The following is a 16,049-nucleotide window of genomic DNA, read 5'->3' as shown; positions in this document are numbered from 1 at the left end:
ATATGGATCAAGACTTTAACATACTACTAGACATTCTGAAAATAATAGAAAAGAAAATGGGGAAGAGCATTCATCACATGGACACAGGGGAAAATTTTCCACAGTGAACACCAATAGCTTATGCTTTAAGATCAAGAATTGACAAATGGGACCTCATAAAATTACAAGGTTTCTGTAAGGTAAAGGACACTGTCAAATGGACAAAATGGCAAGCACAAAATTGGGAGAAGATCTTCACCAACCCTACATCTGACAAAGGGCTAATATCCAATATATACAAAGAACTCAAGAAGTTAGACTCCAGAGAGCCAAATAAAAATGGGGTACAGTGCTAAACAAAGAATTCTCACCTGAAGAATTTCGAATGGTTGAGAAGCATCTTAAGAAATATTCAATATCATTAGTCATTAGGGAAATGCAAATCAAAACAACCCTGAGATTTCACCTTACACCAGTCAGAATGGCTAAGATCAAAAACACAGGAGTAAACAGGTGCTGGCAGGGATGTGGAGAAAGAGGAACACTCCTCCACTGCTGGTGGGGTTGCAAGCTGGTACAACTACTCTGGAAATCAGTCTGGCGGTTCCTCAGAAAACTGGGAGTGACACTTCCAGAGGACCCTGCTATACCACTCCTGGGCATATATCCAGAGGATTCTTCAGCATGCAATAAGAACACATGCTCTACTATGTTTATAGCAGCCCTATTTATAATAGCCAGAAGCTGGAAAGAACCCAGATGTCCCTCAACTGAGGAATAGATACAGAAAAGGTGGTATATATACACAATGGAGTATTGTTCAGCCATTAAAAACAATGAATTCATGAAATTCTTAGACAAATGGATGGAACTGGATAATGTCATCCTAAGTGAGGTAACCCAGTCTCAAAAGAACACTCATGGTATGCATTCACTGATAAGCGGATTTTAGCCTAGAAGCTTGGGATACCCAGGACACAATTCACATATCAAATGGTGCCCAAGAAGAAGGAAGGAGTGGCCCCTGATCCTGGAAAGGCTCAGTGCAGCAGTGTAGGGGAATACCAAGGCAGCGAAGTCGGAAGCGGTGGATTGGGGAACAGGGTTAGGGATGAGGGCTTATCGGACTTTCGGGGAGGGGCGGGTTCCAGGATATGGGAAATCATTTGAAATGTAAATAAAGACTATATCGAATAAAAAAATAAAGAAAGTCAAATCAAAAATGTTAATGAATCCAGGAGGATAAAAAGACTAGGTGAAACCCCCAAGGTGAGTTCTGTTAAGGCAAAGCAGGAGTTTTGCATTAAAGTCCAAAAGACTGATTACTAGCACATGGTTCAATAGACTTAGCTTGACAGCAATTAATGTGAAAAACCCTCAAGGAGTTTATTGCTCAATATCAATTAATAGTGTTAACTGAGCCATCACAAAAGACTAATAAAATCTTACTCTGAATTGAAAGAAGGAAGGAGTGGCCCCTGATCCTGGAAAGGTTCAGTGCAGCAGTATAGGGGAATACCAAGGTGGTATTCATGGGTGGTATGAATACCATTTCCTACCCAAATGAAGTGCCCAATGATTTGCTCCAAAGTTAGGTCAAGGCCAAGCTCAGACTATAGAAGTAGAAAGATTACTGATGGTTAAAGTTCCCTCAGGAACTTGTGAAATGGAATTTCCGCCAGCTGCCCCCTCCTCCAACAAAGGAGTCATTTCTGTTCCCTCCAGCAAAAGGGGACATTTGACTTTTCATTGACATATATCTATGGCAGCTATCAGTACTGTATATAGATCAATAGTGTTAAAACTCTCAATGTAGTATGAAATGCTCAAACATCTTTGGGCAAATATTTGTCTATATAAGGTCATCATTCTGATATAAATAGGAATACATAGTTTATGTAACGTAAGTGGCAAGCGAGGCTGGTCCTGACATCTAACATGTATTTACATTTGTTGAATAAGATTTTAAAGTTTGTCAGTAAATTGTGGTTATTTATTTATTTGGGCTTGATTTGGAAGATTAGGGACCAATACTGAAAGATTTAGAGAAACAACATCAAGACCAATCACTACAGAAACAAATAAAAAAGACCCACTATGAAATTAGCTGATTTGAAGTGGGAAGTTATTTCCCAGTAGTGGACATATATACAAGACTGCATTTATCCTTAGACTGGAAAAGCAAATGAGCACAAACAACTCCAGATTCTCTGTTACTGAAGTTAGAGAAAGCACTCTTTATCGCAAGCCATGTCTGAACACCTGTCCTCAATAAGCCAGTTATCAAAAAAGCCAAAGACGTTCAGTAACACCCCCTAAGTCTGTCTTGTCCTTCTTTCAAATGGATACTCCATTTCCTACCCAAATGACATGCCCAATGGTTTGCTCCAAAGTTAGGTCAAGGCCAAGCTCAGACCATAGAAGTAGAAAGATTACTGATGGTTAAATAATAGTTACCATCCCTCAGAAACTTGTGAAAAGGAATTTCCTCCAGCTGCCCCCTCCTCTAACAAAGGAGTCATTTCTGTTCCCTCCAGCAAAAGGGGACATTTGACTTTTCATTGCCCTATATCTATGGCAGCTATCAGAATATCAAAGTTCATATGAGCCTCCAGGCTTCCTTGATCCCTCTTCACAAGTGCATTTTATGCATTTCAAACTCTGTCCTGGTCTCTTTCCTTACCTCTACCCTAAAACTCCCAGACTGGTTCAGTTCACACCCCTCCCTCCTGATATATCCTTTCTCTTTATAACTCTGGAGATTTTTTTTTCTCATCTCACTTCTCTGCTTTCTCCAAGAGACAACTTTGGCTGTTAGGAATAAACTTTCTCTTTACCACCCATGAAGTACCCATTTCCATTACTTACTGTGCCCTGATCACACATTTCCACAGTGACAAAATTCAATAAATCTCCTTTTTTTGATTTCTACTTTTAATTTGGTTCTTTCAATTCACTTATTAAGGATGGACAGACTTGACTCGGGACACAGGTTGCAAACCAAAGTTTGATAACATAACTTCACAACCCGAAAATCACAAACCTATAAATGTATTAATTTGAGACTTTTTCATTACACCTATCTTCTCTATTGTATCTTATGTATTAATACTCAAAGCAAGAGTGACCTTGGATCAATGTTTCAAAATTTATTGTGAATGTCACATCATGTACTGTAAGAAAGATCACAAATACTGTGAACTTGTTTCACTATATTTCTTCATAAGAAGGGCTCTAGATTTGGACACAAATCTTTTACATTGGTAATAGTCACTCTTGAAGTTCCTAGTAGAATTAAATCTTTAACATTTATTTGTTATGAACATCAAGAACTTCAAGGAAGTTCTTTTTTACATATCTCTTAAAAGGACACCAAGTAGTTCTACAAAATCATTATGTTTTGCAAATATGCTGACTTTCAGGAAACACTATTAAAAGTACATACCATCTCAGAATAGAACTACTTTAGTTACAATCACATAAACTAGGCATCTCTCAAGTTTGTGTGCGGTGTGTATATCAGTGAAATGGTATTTAAATGTGTATCTCCAGTATGTGCCTCTGAATTTATTTACATGTATTTTCAACTTCTTGGACTAATTATCATTAAAATAACTTCAACTACCAGTCACATCCTTCTTTTTGCTTATTTTGCAGGTTTTCTTACTGTAAATTTGAGTTAAAAAAACTAAAACTAAAAACTATGCTGATAACTCTCTTTAAATTCTTGCTATAAACTTCAAATGGGCCAGTTTCCTGTTGCTCGCAACTTTCCTATTTCAATTGCACTGAGATACCCTTAGATTTTGAAAAAGCAATTAACTAGTTCTTAGCACTTCATCTATATACCATAAGCCTCTGGACCACTTATTCTATCACCTAGTCTGTTAATAAATGTTGAAAATACACTTTCCTAAAAGTGAATTCCTGATATTGTCATCAAAATCTCTTCCACCATGTCCTGTTTCCATTTCCACCTATGTTCCTATTGCTGACATCAGAAGCTTTGGAACAGTCCTCACATTTCTTTCTGTATATCCAATAGAGAATTCAACTTGTATTATCTTATAAGCACAGTCTGATCTCCTTTTTTATGATATGGTATTCATATGTTATCACACAGTAATATGATCCAAGATGACTAGGTCATATTAATCATCTATTTGATGTCCTTGTTTCTGTCCTTGTTTCTGGACGTCTATTTTCAACCTACCATTAATAGCAGGGGAATACCAGGTCAGGAAAGTGAGGGAGAGGGGTAAGCAGGGGGAGGTGGAATGTGATAGGGGATTTTCGGAGGGGTAATGAGGAAAGGGGATAACATTGAAATGTAAATAAAGCAAATATCTAATAAAAAAAGAAAGAAAAAGTACCATATATTACTGAACCTAAAAGGTCACCAATTACAAGAAGATCTTGCTATATGCATAATTTATGTTACTGAATTTGGTGTGCCACACCCTGTATCTCAAACCAAGTTCAGGCAGCTATCCTCAGGAAACCAATAAAAATTTGATAAGTCACATCATTTCAACCAAATTATTAGAGGAAAGTAGAAGAGATTTATTCAATGTGACCACAGTAGGAAGAGGGACAAAGAGATTCCCCAAGTCTATCCTCAGGGTCTTAAAGGGAAATTAAGGTTAACTAGGGGCTAAGGATATGCACATCTAAGGGGTCTTGCCTTAAGTGTGTTCCCACACACCACTGACACATCACAGTCTGTGGTTCAGTCTCAGCCTATAAGGTGACCTGACAAATTGTTAGAACTCTGTGAAATCTCCAGGAGAGAAATTCTCTCTTTTGCTGTCAGATTTTCTTTCTCCAAGTCTGAAATTCCTGGAAAAATTCTCATTTTTTTTTTTGGAACCCATTGTTTCCAATAGTCTGATAGTCACTCTGAGATACTTAAGAGTCTCCTTAGATGCTGAGACTGCTTCATTGAATACAAGTGGCTTCCTACGTGGTGAAGGGCATACAATAAATCAGTGTTGGTCCTTTGGACATTCTTGTGAGAAGTGAGGAGAAAAAGGAGAAAAGAACTTTTTAGGATATTTTTTATTCATTGACAATTTCGTATACCTATACAGCTTATCTTTATTATATCCAATCCAATTTGAAACATGTCATTCATGTATGTATATATGTATTATGTAACCTGTTGTGTTCAGTTAGTGCTGCGTGTGCATGAGTCTGGGAGAATGAAAACTTACTAAAAAGCTATTTCAAGTCAGTCAAGATGTCAGGACAGGCTATTTTCCAAAAAGTTAGTTAACTTCAAATCATGTATGAAGCTAAATTATCTACATATTAAAGACTGTGACTGTGAAAAAATAAAATCATAAGGGCATCATAGTAAATTTTTGTGTTTAATAACATAATTGAGAATCATCCCCCCTCTGCCCCATATAAAGTCTGAAATCAGAAACAATAAAGCAAAACTTGATGAAAAGTGATTTAAAGTCTAGAAAGCCAGAGTTAGACACTTAGAACCTGAAACAGTGTATGTCCTAAGTACACAGTGGTCTCTCACAAGTCAGTAAAAGCAGAGACAGAGAGCAAAGCCAGATACCACATATCAAGGCAACCAGAAGATATGGGAGGGGAATTAGTGGGTGTGAGTCAGGGCTTTGTGTCCCTGTCATCCTCAGAGGAGACTGGCTGATTTTCACTGAGTCTTTTATTGGCCAATGTATATATATGTACTCATGTATGTATGTATGTAACCTGTTGAGTCCAGTTAGTGTTTCCAGTCCTCACAACATGCAAACCCTTCACAGATTGTAAACTTCATATTTGTGTATATTGTTGTATGGCAGTTATGCTTTTTAAAAAGTCTCTTGAGTAGTTTTCTTTGCACTCTAGAAAGTGAATCAGAAAACAGGGTTTAAATATCTTGTATTCAAAATTGTCATGCTAAATGAATCTATTTGTGTGTTTAATTGTATTGCCTATGGTAATTATAACCAGCTTGTGAATTGCCATGTACTGTTGTATTGCAGTGTGTTGCTGTATATCCACTGCTCTGTGTGAGTCCCTCAGTGCCTGGCACAGGGCCTTACTTGGAATGGAATATATAGTGTCAATAAATTCTTTTCTTTGAAAAACAAGAATATTTTCATTTCTGCCTTGCAAGTCATGGTAATGTTATCATGAACTAAACTATATTTAATTTGATAACATCCTGTGCAAAACATCATTTCATCACATCAGACTCTGTCTGCGCTCAAAAATACTTCCATCAGAATCAGAATATTTGACAGATTTTACATTGTCAAATTGCATTGTCTGATAGATTTTTTTCATCTATGTATTTGCACATCTGTATTCAGAAGTAAAGAGAAGTTAAGTGCATTTGTTCCAGGTTCTTCTCTTTCTGTCTTTTAAACACTACATTTTTTTTCTTTACATAAAATAATTGACAATGGACAACTCATTTCAGGATTATCACATTTATAATGTTTTGTTGCCTTAAAAACTTTCAATTTAACTTTTAAGTACCAAATAATTTTATATATTTTCAGAAGACCTTAAAAAATGAATTATCCTGGAAAGTAGGGAGCTCGAATTAATCCAAGGAATGAAGAACACCTTTTGTCAAGTTTCTGTATGGTGAAGCAAAACACCTATGTGTAAATCGACACCTAGCAGACAATTATTATAAGGAGGTTTTATGAAGAGATCCTGATAACTAAGATGATATAAAATGTGCAACTTGAAACAGGCAAATTTTGATAAGTCACACCATCTCACTTCTATAATAAAAGCTACCTACTGTCCTTATCATGTTTTATAAGATGCTGTTTGCAACAAGAAGAGTTTTATCATATATTTGGAAGAAGTTAGATTTGGAATCTAGATACAGACACATATTTTGTTGGATTTCTAAGATAGTTTTGTGCTTCATAGTCCTACATGGAGATAAGTTATAAGTTTTCCAAATATATGGAATTATTTCTAAAAATTCTCTCATCCATACTGGTCATGTAATTAGGAAAACAAGGTAGAAAAACCAGCAATGATAGGAATATGTGCTAAGTATTCAGTACCTGTAACTATACAGTTAGAAAGGAAGAAAGAGTTATTGAAATGTGTGATGCCAGAAGCTAGACTGTGAGGAAAGTCTTCTAATCATTAGACATAAATCCTTAAACAGAGTCGTTGGTTCACATCAATTTCTAACTTGAAGTCCTTTCTTATAAGTTAAAGGAACTGAATAATGAGAAAGAGATAATATCTGAGTTGGTAAAAGGTTTGCCTAATATCCAAAAAGCACTGAATTTGTTCTCTAGCATGGTATAAAGTGTTACCCAAATTTATGGGACAAAATGAAAGCAGGGCTAAGAGGAAAACTCATAACCCTGAGTGCCTCCAAAAAGAAACTGGAGAGAGCACACGCTAGCAGCTTAATGGCACAACTGAAAGCTCTGGAACAAAGAGAAGCTAATTCACCCAGGAGGAGTAGAAGACAGGAAATCATCAAACTCAGGGCTGAAATCAATCAAGTAGAAACTAAGAGAACCATACAAAGAATCAACAAAATCAGGAGCTGGTTCTTTGAGAAAATCAACAAGATAGATAAACCCTTACTGAGACTAACCAGAGGGCACAGAGATAGTATCCAAATTAACAAAATTAGAAATGAAAAGGGAGATATAACAACAGAAACTGAGGAAATTCAAAAATCATCAGATCCTACTATAAAAATCTATACTTTACACAACTGGAAAACCTGGAAAAAATGGACAAGTTCCTAGACAGATACCAAATACTAAAATTGAATCAGGATCAAATAGATCATCTAAACAGTCCCATAACCCCTAAAGAAATGGAAGTGTTCATTGAAAGTCTTCCAACCAAAAAAAGCATAGGACCAGATGGATTTAGAACAGAATTCTATCAGACCTTCAAAGAAGACCTAATACCAATACTCTTCAAGTTATTCCACAAAATAGAAACAGAAGGAATACTACCCAACTCATTCTATGAAGCAACAATTGCACTGATACCACAACCACACAAATATCCAACAAAGAAAGAGAACTTCAGGCCAATTTCCCTTATGAATATTGATTCAAAAATACTCAATAAAATTCTTGCCAACCGAATCCAAGAACACATCAAAATGATCATCCACCATGATCATGTAGGCTTTATTCCAGGGATGCAGGGTTGGTTCAATATACATCAATGCAATCCACTACACAAACACACTCAAAGAAAAAAAAAACACATGGTCATTTCATTGGATGCTGAAAAAACATTTGACAAAATTCAGCATCTTTTCATGCTTAAAGTCTTGGAAAGAACAGGAATTCAAGGCCCATACCTAAACATAGTAAAAGCAATATACAACAAACAGGTAGCCAGCCTCAAACTAAATGGAGAGAAACTTGAAGCAATCCCACTAAAATCAGGGACTAGACAGGGCTGCCACCTTTCTCCTTAGCTTTTCAATATTGTACTTGAGGTACTAGCTCTGGCAATTAGACAACATAAGGAGGTCAAAGGGATACAAATTGGAAAGGAAGAAGTCAAACTATCATTATTTGCAGATGATATGATAGTCTACCTCAGTGACCCAAAAAACTCCACTAGAGAAATCCTACAGCTGATAAACAACTTCAGCAAAGTGGCAGGTTATAAAATCAACTCAAGCAAATCAGTGGCCTTCCTATACTCAAAGGATAAGCAAGCTGAGAAAGAAATTAGGGAACTGACACCCTTCACGAGAGCCACAAACAATATAAAGTATCTTGGTGTGACTCTAACCAAATAAGTGAAAGATCTGTATGACAAAAAACTTCAAGTCTCTGAAGAAGGAAATTGAAGAAGACCTCAGATAATGGAAAAACTTTGATGCTCATTGATTGGCAGGATTAATATAGTTAAAATGGCCATCTTGCCAAACGCAATATACAAATTCAATGTGATCCCCATCAAAATCCCAACTCAGTTCTTCATAGAGGTAGAAAGAGCAATTTTCAAATTCATCTGGAATAACAAAATCCAAGGATAGCTAAAACTATTATCAACAGTAAAAGAACTTCTGGGGGAATCAGTATCCCTGACCTCAAGCAATACTTCAGAGCAATAGTGTTAAGAACTTCATGGTATTGGTACAGTGACAGACAGGTAGATCAATGGAATAGAATTGAAGACCCAGAAATGAACCCACACACCTATGGTCACTTGATCTTCGACAAAGGATCTAAAACAATCCAGTTGGGAAAAGATAGCCTTTTCAACAGATGATGCTATTTCAACTGGGGGTTGGCATGCAGAAGAATGCAAATCAATCCATTCTTATATCCTTGTACTACACTCAACTCCAAATGGATCAAGGACCTCCACATAAAACCATACACACTGAAACTATTATAACAGAAACTGGAGAAGAGCATTGAGCATATGGACACGGGAAATTTTCCTGCAGTGAACACCAACAGCTTATGCTTTAAGATCAAGAATTGATAAATGGGAACTCATAAAATTACAAAGTTTCTGTAAGGCAAAGGACACCATCAAAAGGACAATATGGCAACCAACAATTTGGGAAAAGGTCTTCTCCAACCCTACATCCAACAGAGGGCTAATATCCAATATATACAAAGAACTCAAGAAGTTAGACTCTAGAGAGCCAAAAAACCCTATTAAAATTGGGGTACAAAGCTAAACAAAGAATTTTCACCTGAAGAATTTCAAATGGCTAAGAAGCACTTTAAGAAATGTTCAATATCATTAGCCATTAGGGAAATGTCAATCAAAACAACCCTGAAATTTCACCTCACACCAGTCAGAATGGCTAAGATTAAAAATTCAGGAGACAGCAGGTGTTGAAGAGGGTGTGGAGAAAGAGGAACACTCCTCCACTGCTGGTGGGATTATAAACTAGTACAACCACTCTGGAAATCAGTCTGGAGCTTCCTCAGAAAACTGGGCATGACTCTTCCAGAGGACCCTGCTATACCACTCCTGGACATATACCCAGAGGATATCCAGGCATGGAATAAGGACACATGCTCCACTCTGTCCATAGCAACCTTATTTATAATAGCCAGAACCTGGAAAAAACCCAGATGTCCCTGAATGGAGGTCTGGATACAGAAAATGTGGTATATATACACAATGGAATACTACCCGGCAATTAAAAACAATGAATTCATGAAATTCTTAGGCAAAGGATTGGATCTGGAAAATATCATCCTAAGTGAGGTAACCCAGTCACAAAAGAACACACGTGGAACACAATCACTGATAAGTGGATATTAATTAGCCCAGAAGCTCTGAATACTCAAAACACAATTAGCATTTCAAATGATTCCCGTGAAGCAGGAAGGAGTGGGCCCTGGTCCTGGAAAGGCTTGATCCAGCATTGTAGGGAAATACTAGGACAGAGAAATGGGAGGGGCGGTGATTGGGGAATGGATGGAGAGAAGAGGGCTTATGGGACATATGGGGATGGTGGAAATGGGAAAGGGGAAATAATTTGGAATGCAAACAAAGAATATAGAAATTTTTTTAAAAATCAATATCATTTATGATATCCCTTACAAGGACCCACAAGCATGGTGGTTGTCCATATTCTATGAGTTTCTTAGGGGTATCAGGGATGGAAATAATGAGCTATCTCTGTCAGCAGCTTAAGAAGTTCCTTTCTTCTCTGGGGACTTTCACTAAGGAAAGCCTTTGATTCCTACCTTTACTACAAAAAAGAATTTCAGAATGAACCACTATGATTCTGAATTGGAATTTTAAAAAGGCATTTTCAACATGAATTTTAAGTGCAGGGTAAAAATAAAAGTGGTGCTGTCAGGGAACACATAAGATACACCCAACCATAGTTATTGATTTTTTAAGGGAGGATATTAAGACACAGTTAAGTGTCTTTACAATGGATCTGTCTATGTCTATATATATATATATATATATATATATATATATATATATATATATATATATATATATATATATGTATATATATATATACACATACATACATGTTTGTATGTGTGTTTTAATTTTAGTAGACTTTAATTCCATCCTTAAAGGTTTCCAGAAGCCCGTTTATGAAACACTGTTTAATGAGTGTAGTATATATAAATTTAGAAGGTCAGTTTTCCTTTGTAGACAGTTGACAGTGCTATCTAAATTGACAGATGTTAAATGAGTGCCAAAATTTGAGATCGCATGTCATTCTGGCCCTAAGTAAGCAAAGACTGGTTTTCTATGTCACATCTTCTCTTTGGCATTTTCCCTATCAATGTTGTTTGAAGTGATTAGAGGTTCATTACTCTGAGACATAAGCTAAATCAATGTAAAGATCTTGTTACAAATACAACCTTGAAGCTTCTGTATCACAGAAATAAAGAAAATTGATCCAAACTAATCAATCAGATTAAAAAAATAATTAAGCAAAAAAGGAGGTCTATAACAAACCATTTTCAATGTCTGGCCTCTGTTCAATGTTAACAGTATCAGGGCTCTCTGTTGTACTTATTTTTAAAAACTCATCAAAATAATGACCAAAATACTGTACTCTGCTTTTATGTAGTAAGAGGTAAACTTTCGAGAAGCTTCATTGAAAGTCATCTTCTGAGTTTTGCCATGCAGCCATTCAAGTAGAAAAATCTTCCTGTTTTCTATAGTAGGAACCCACAACTGTAGATGTCAATGGAGTATGTCATAGTTGGGGTTTTATTGTTATGAAGAGACACCATGACCAAGGCAACTCTGTTGGATTATGTTTTTCATTCTTTTTCTGTAAATATCAATTTCTTTTATTTCTTTATTTTATTTGATATATTTTTTATTTACATTTCAAATGATTTCCCATTTTCTGGCTTCCCACTCCCCGAAAGTCCCATAAGCCCTCTTCCCTCCCGCTATTCCCCCATTCACCCCTTCCCACTTCCCTGTTCTGGTATTGCCCTATACTGCTACACAGAGTCTTTCTATAACCAGGGGTCACTCCTCCATTCTTCTTGTACATCATTTGATGTGTGGATTATGTTTTGGGTATTCCAATTTTCTAGGCTAATATCCACTTATTAGAGAGTGCATACCATGATTGATCTTTTGAGAATGGGTTACCTCACTTAGTATGATGTTCTCCAACTCTATCCATTTGTCTAAGAATTTCATGAATTCATTGTTTCTAATGGCTGAATAGTATTCCATTGTGTATATATACCACATTGTTTGTATCCATTCCTCCATTGAGGCATACCTAGGTTCTTTTCAGCTTCTGGCTATTATAAATAGGGCTGCTATGAACATAGTGGAGCATGTATCCTCATTACCTGCTGGGGAATCCTCTGGGTATGTGCCCAGTTTTCTGATTTCCAGAGTGGTTGTACCAATTTGCAACCCCACCAGCAGTAGAGGAGTGTTCCTCTTTCTCCACATCCTAGCCAGTACTTGTTTTCTCCTGAGTTTTTAATCTTAGCCATTCTGACTGGTGTAAGCAGTGTTGTTTTGATTTGCATTTCCCTAATGACTAATGATGTTGAGCAATTTTTAAGATGCTTCTCAGTCATCTGAAGGTCATTGGGTGAAAATTCTTTGTTTAGCTCTGTACCCCATTTTTAAAAGGGTTATTTGGTTTTCTGGGGTCTAACTTCTTGAGTTCTTTGTATATATTGGATATTAGCTCTATGTCGGATGTAGGGTTGGTGAAGAACTTTTCCCAATTTGTTGGTTGCTGGTTTGTCCTTTTGATGGTGTTCTTTGCCTTACAGAAACTTTGTAATTTTATGAGGTCCCATTTGTCAATTCTTGATCTTAGAGCATAAGCTATTCTTCTGTTCAGGAACTTTCCCCCTGTACCGATGTCCTCAAGGTTTTTCCCCAGTTTCTTTTCTATTAGCTTCAGAGTGTCTGGCTTTATGTGGAGGTCCTTGATCCATTTGGAGTTGAGCTTAGTCCAAGGAGATAAGAATGGATTAATTCGAATTCTTCTGCATGTTGACCTCCAGTTGAACCAGCATCATTTGTTGAAAAGGCTATCTTTTTTCCACTGGATGTTTTCAGCCCTTTTGTCGAGGATCAAGTGGCCATAGGTGTGTGTAAACCTACTTTAGTAAGGGATCTTAAGTGATTTAACCTCCCTTCTAATCCACCACCCGCCAGAGAGAGTGGAAAAGAAAAGTTATTAGGACATGGGGGAAGTGGACGTATTTAAAAACCATTCCTTTGGGCAATTCTAATATTTGTTGTCAGGATATCAGCAGTTGGGTCTACAAGAAAGCCACCAAATATGAATCAGCAGCTTCAGCCCAGTCCACTTAGGGAACACTGTAGACAAATCAGCAGCAACTCTATGAGAATAAACCACAATGCCAGCATGAGTCCATGGAAGCAGTAAGAAGTCACCAGAATATCACAAGAGTTCTTTGATGAGGTACTCTCTACAAAGTCATGAAAAGGAAAGATCAACAATGCAGTACAAGGCCAAGTAGTGTCAGAATGTCATCTGTCAGCAGAGACGAGCAAGGCAGTGCAAGGCAAATCAAAGCATGAGCTTTGTCCTACTGTCTGTGGTCATATTTACATTTTTTCTAAACATCACATATCATTTCACGTGTCTGTTTTAAGGAAAGATACTCTCACCCGTGTCTGTTTCAGCAAAACATGCTTTCACCTGTCTGCCCCAGAAAAACATCATTTTGAGCTAACTGAGTCTCCAAAGGAACCAGAAATTTCCACTTTAAAACTCTTATAAAGACAAGTAATTGGGGCTGACTTATAGTTTCAGACGTTCAGTCCATTATCATCATGGTGGGAAGCATGGCAGCATACAGGCAGACATAGTGCTGAAGGAGCCAAGATATTTACACGTTGATCTGAAGGTAGCCAGGAAGAGACTGGATTCCACACTGGGCAGCACCTGAGCATATGTATATGTGTCCTCAAAGCCTGCCTCTACTGACACTTCCAACAAGTCCATAACTACTCCAACAAGGCCACACCTCCTAATAGTGTCACTAACTATGGGCCAAGAATTCAAATACATGAATCTATTGGAGGGGGAAGTATATATTAAATCTACCACAGAATAATGGCTTTATCTCACCACCATAAATCTTCCTATAGACTAGGTTGAGCTAATTTTTGGATATTTGAACACTCTGAGCCCTAACAGGCTTTAGGTTTTAAAGTGAATATATTGTGTGTGTGTTTGTGTGTGTGTGTGTGTGTGTGTGTATGTGTGTGTGTATATGTATATGTATATATATACATACATATATATGTAGGTGCAAGTATGAATTTAGGTAGAAATTTAAAATTTTAAACAGAATGGCAACAGTAACTGCAAATTAAGAAACTTCTCCCCCCTCCAGCAATGTGCAGAGATGACTTGTTTTTTTATTGGATATTTTCTTTATTTACATTTCAAGTGTTGTCCCCTTTCCTTGTCCCCCCACAAAGCCTCCCTATCCCTTCCCCCCTCCATCCTCTGCTTCTATGAGGGTGTCTACCCACTCACTCCTGCCTTCCAGCCCTCACATTCCCCTACACTGGGGCATTGAGCCTTCACGGGACCAAGGACCTCTCTTCCCATTGATGCCTGACAAGGTTATCCTCTGCTGCATATGCAGCTGGTGCCATGGGTCACTCCACGTGTACTCTTTGGTTGGTGAGTTTAGCTCCTGGGAGCTCTAGGGGTTCTGGTCGGTTGATATTGTTCTTCCCATGGGGTTGCAAAAACCCTTCAGCTCCTTCTGTTCTTTATTTATCTGCTCCACTGGGGACCCAGTGCTCATCCCAATGTTTGGCTGTGAGCAACCACCTCTGCTTTTGTCAGGCTCTGGCATGTTCTTTCAGGTGATAGTTATATCAGACTCCTGTCAGCCTGTACTTCCTGTCATCCACAATAGTGTCTATGTTTGATGACTGTATATGGGATGGATCCACAGGTGGGGCAGTCTCTGGATGGCCTTTCCTTCATACTCTGCTCCAAACTTTGTCTATTTGCTCCCTTGAGTATTTTGTTCCCCCTCCTAAGAAGGACTGAAGCACTCACACCTTGTTATTCCTTCTTCTTGAGCTTCATGTGGTCTGTGAATTGTGTCTTGGGTATTCAGAACTTCTGGGCTAATAGCCACTTATCAGTGGCTGCATTCCATGTGTGTTCTTTTATGAATGAGTTACCTCACTTAGGATGATATTTTCCAGTTCCAACCATTTGCCTAAGAATTTCACGAATTCATTGTTTTTAATAGCTGAGTACTATTCCATTGTACCACATTTTCTGAATCCACTCCTCCATTGAAGGACATCTGGGTTCTTTCCAGCTTCTGGCTATTATAAATAAGGCTGCTATGAACACTGTAGAGCATGTATCCTTATCACTATCACACACTGGGGAATCCTCTTGGTATATGCCCAGGAGTGGTATATCTGAGTCCTCAGGTAGTACTATGTCCAGTTTTCTGAGGAATCACCAAACTGATTTCCAGAGTAGTTGTACGAGCTTGCAATCCCACCTGCAATAGAGAGTTTTCATTAAATTCTAAAGTCTTTGAATTCTTTATTTCTTCCTTGACCAAGGTATCATTGAGTAGAGCATTGTTCAGCTTCCACGTGTATGTGGGCTTTCTGTTGTTTCTGCTGCTATTGAAGACCACTCTTACTCCATAGTGATCTGATAGGAGGTGTGGAATTAGTTTGATCTTCTATCTGTTGAGGTCTGTCTTGTTACCATTATATGGTCAATTTTGGAGAAGTTACCATGAGGTGCTAAGAAAAAGGTATATTCTTTTGCTTTAGGATGAAATGTTTATATACATATAAATATACATATACATCATATACATATACATCATATACATATATATCATATACACATACACACACATACACATACACATACACATACTCATATACATATACAATGTTAAATCCAATTGGTCCAAAGCTTCAATTAGTTTCACTGTGTCCCCGTTTAGTTTCTGTTTTCCTGATCAGTCCATGAGGAGAGTGGAGCATTAAAGTCACCCACAATTATTGTGTTAGGTGCAATGTGTGCTTTGAGCTTTAGTAGTTTCTATTACGAATGAGGGTGTCTT

This window comes from Apodemus sylvaticus, chromosome X (genome assembly GCF_947179515.1).
Source record: "Apodemus sylvaticus chromosome X, mApoSyl1.1, whole genome shotgun sequence".
Taxonomy (NCBI): domain Eukaryota; kingdom Metazoa; phylum Chordata; class Mammalia; order Rodentia; family Muridae; genus Apodemus; species Apodemus sylvaticus.
Note: the sequence above shows the minus strand (reverse complement) of the source record.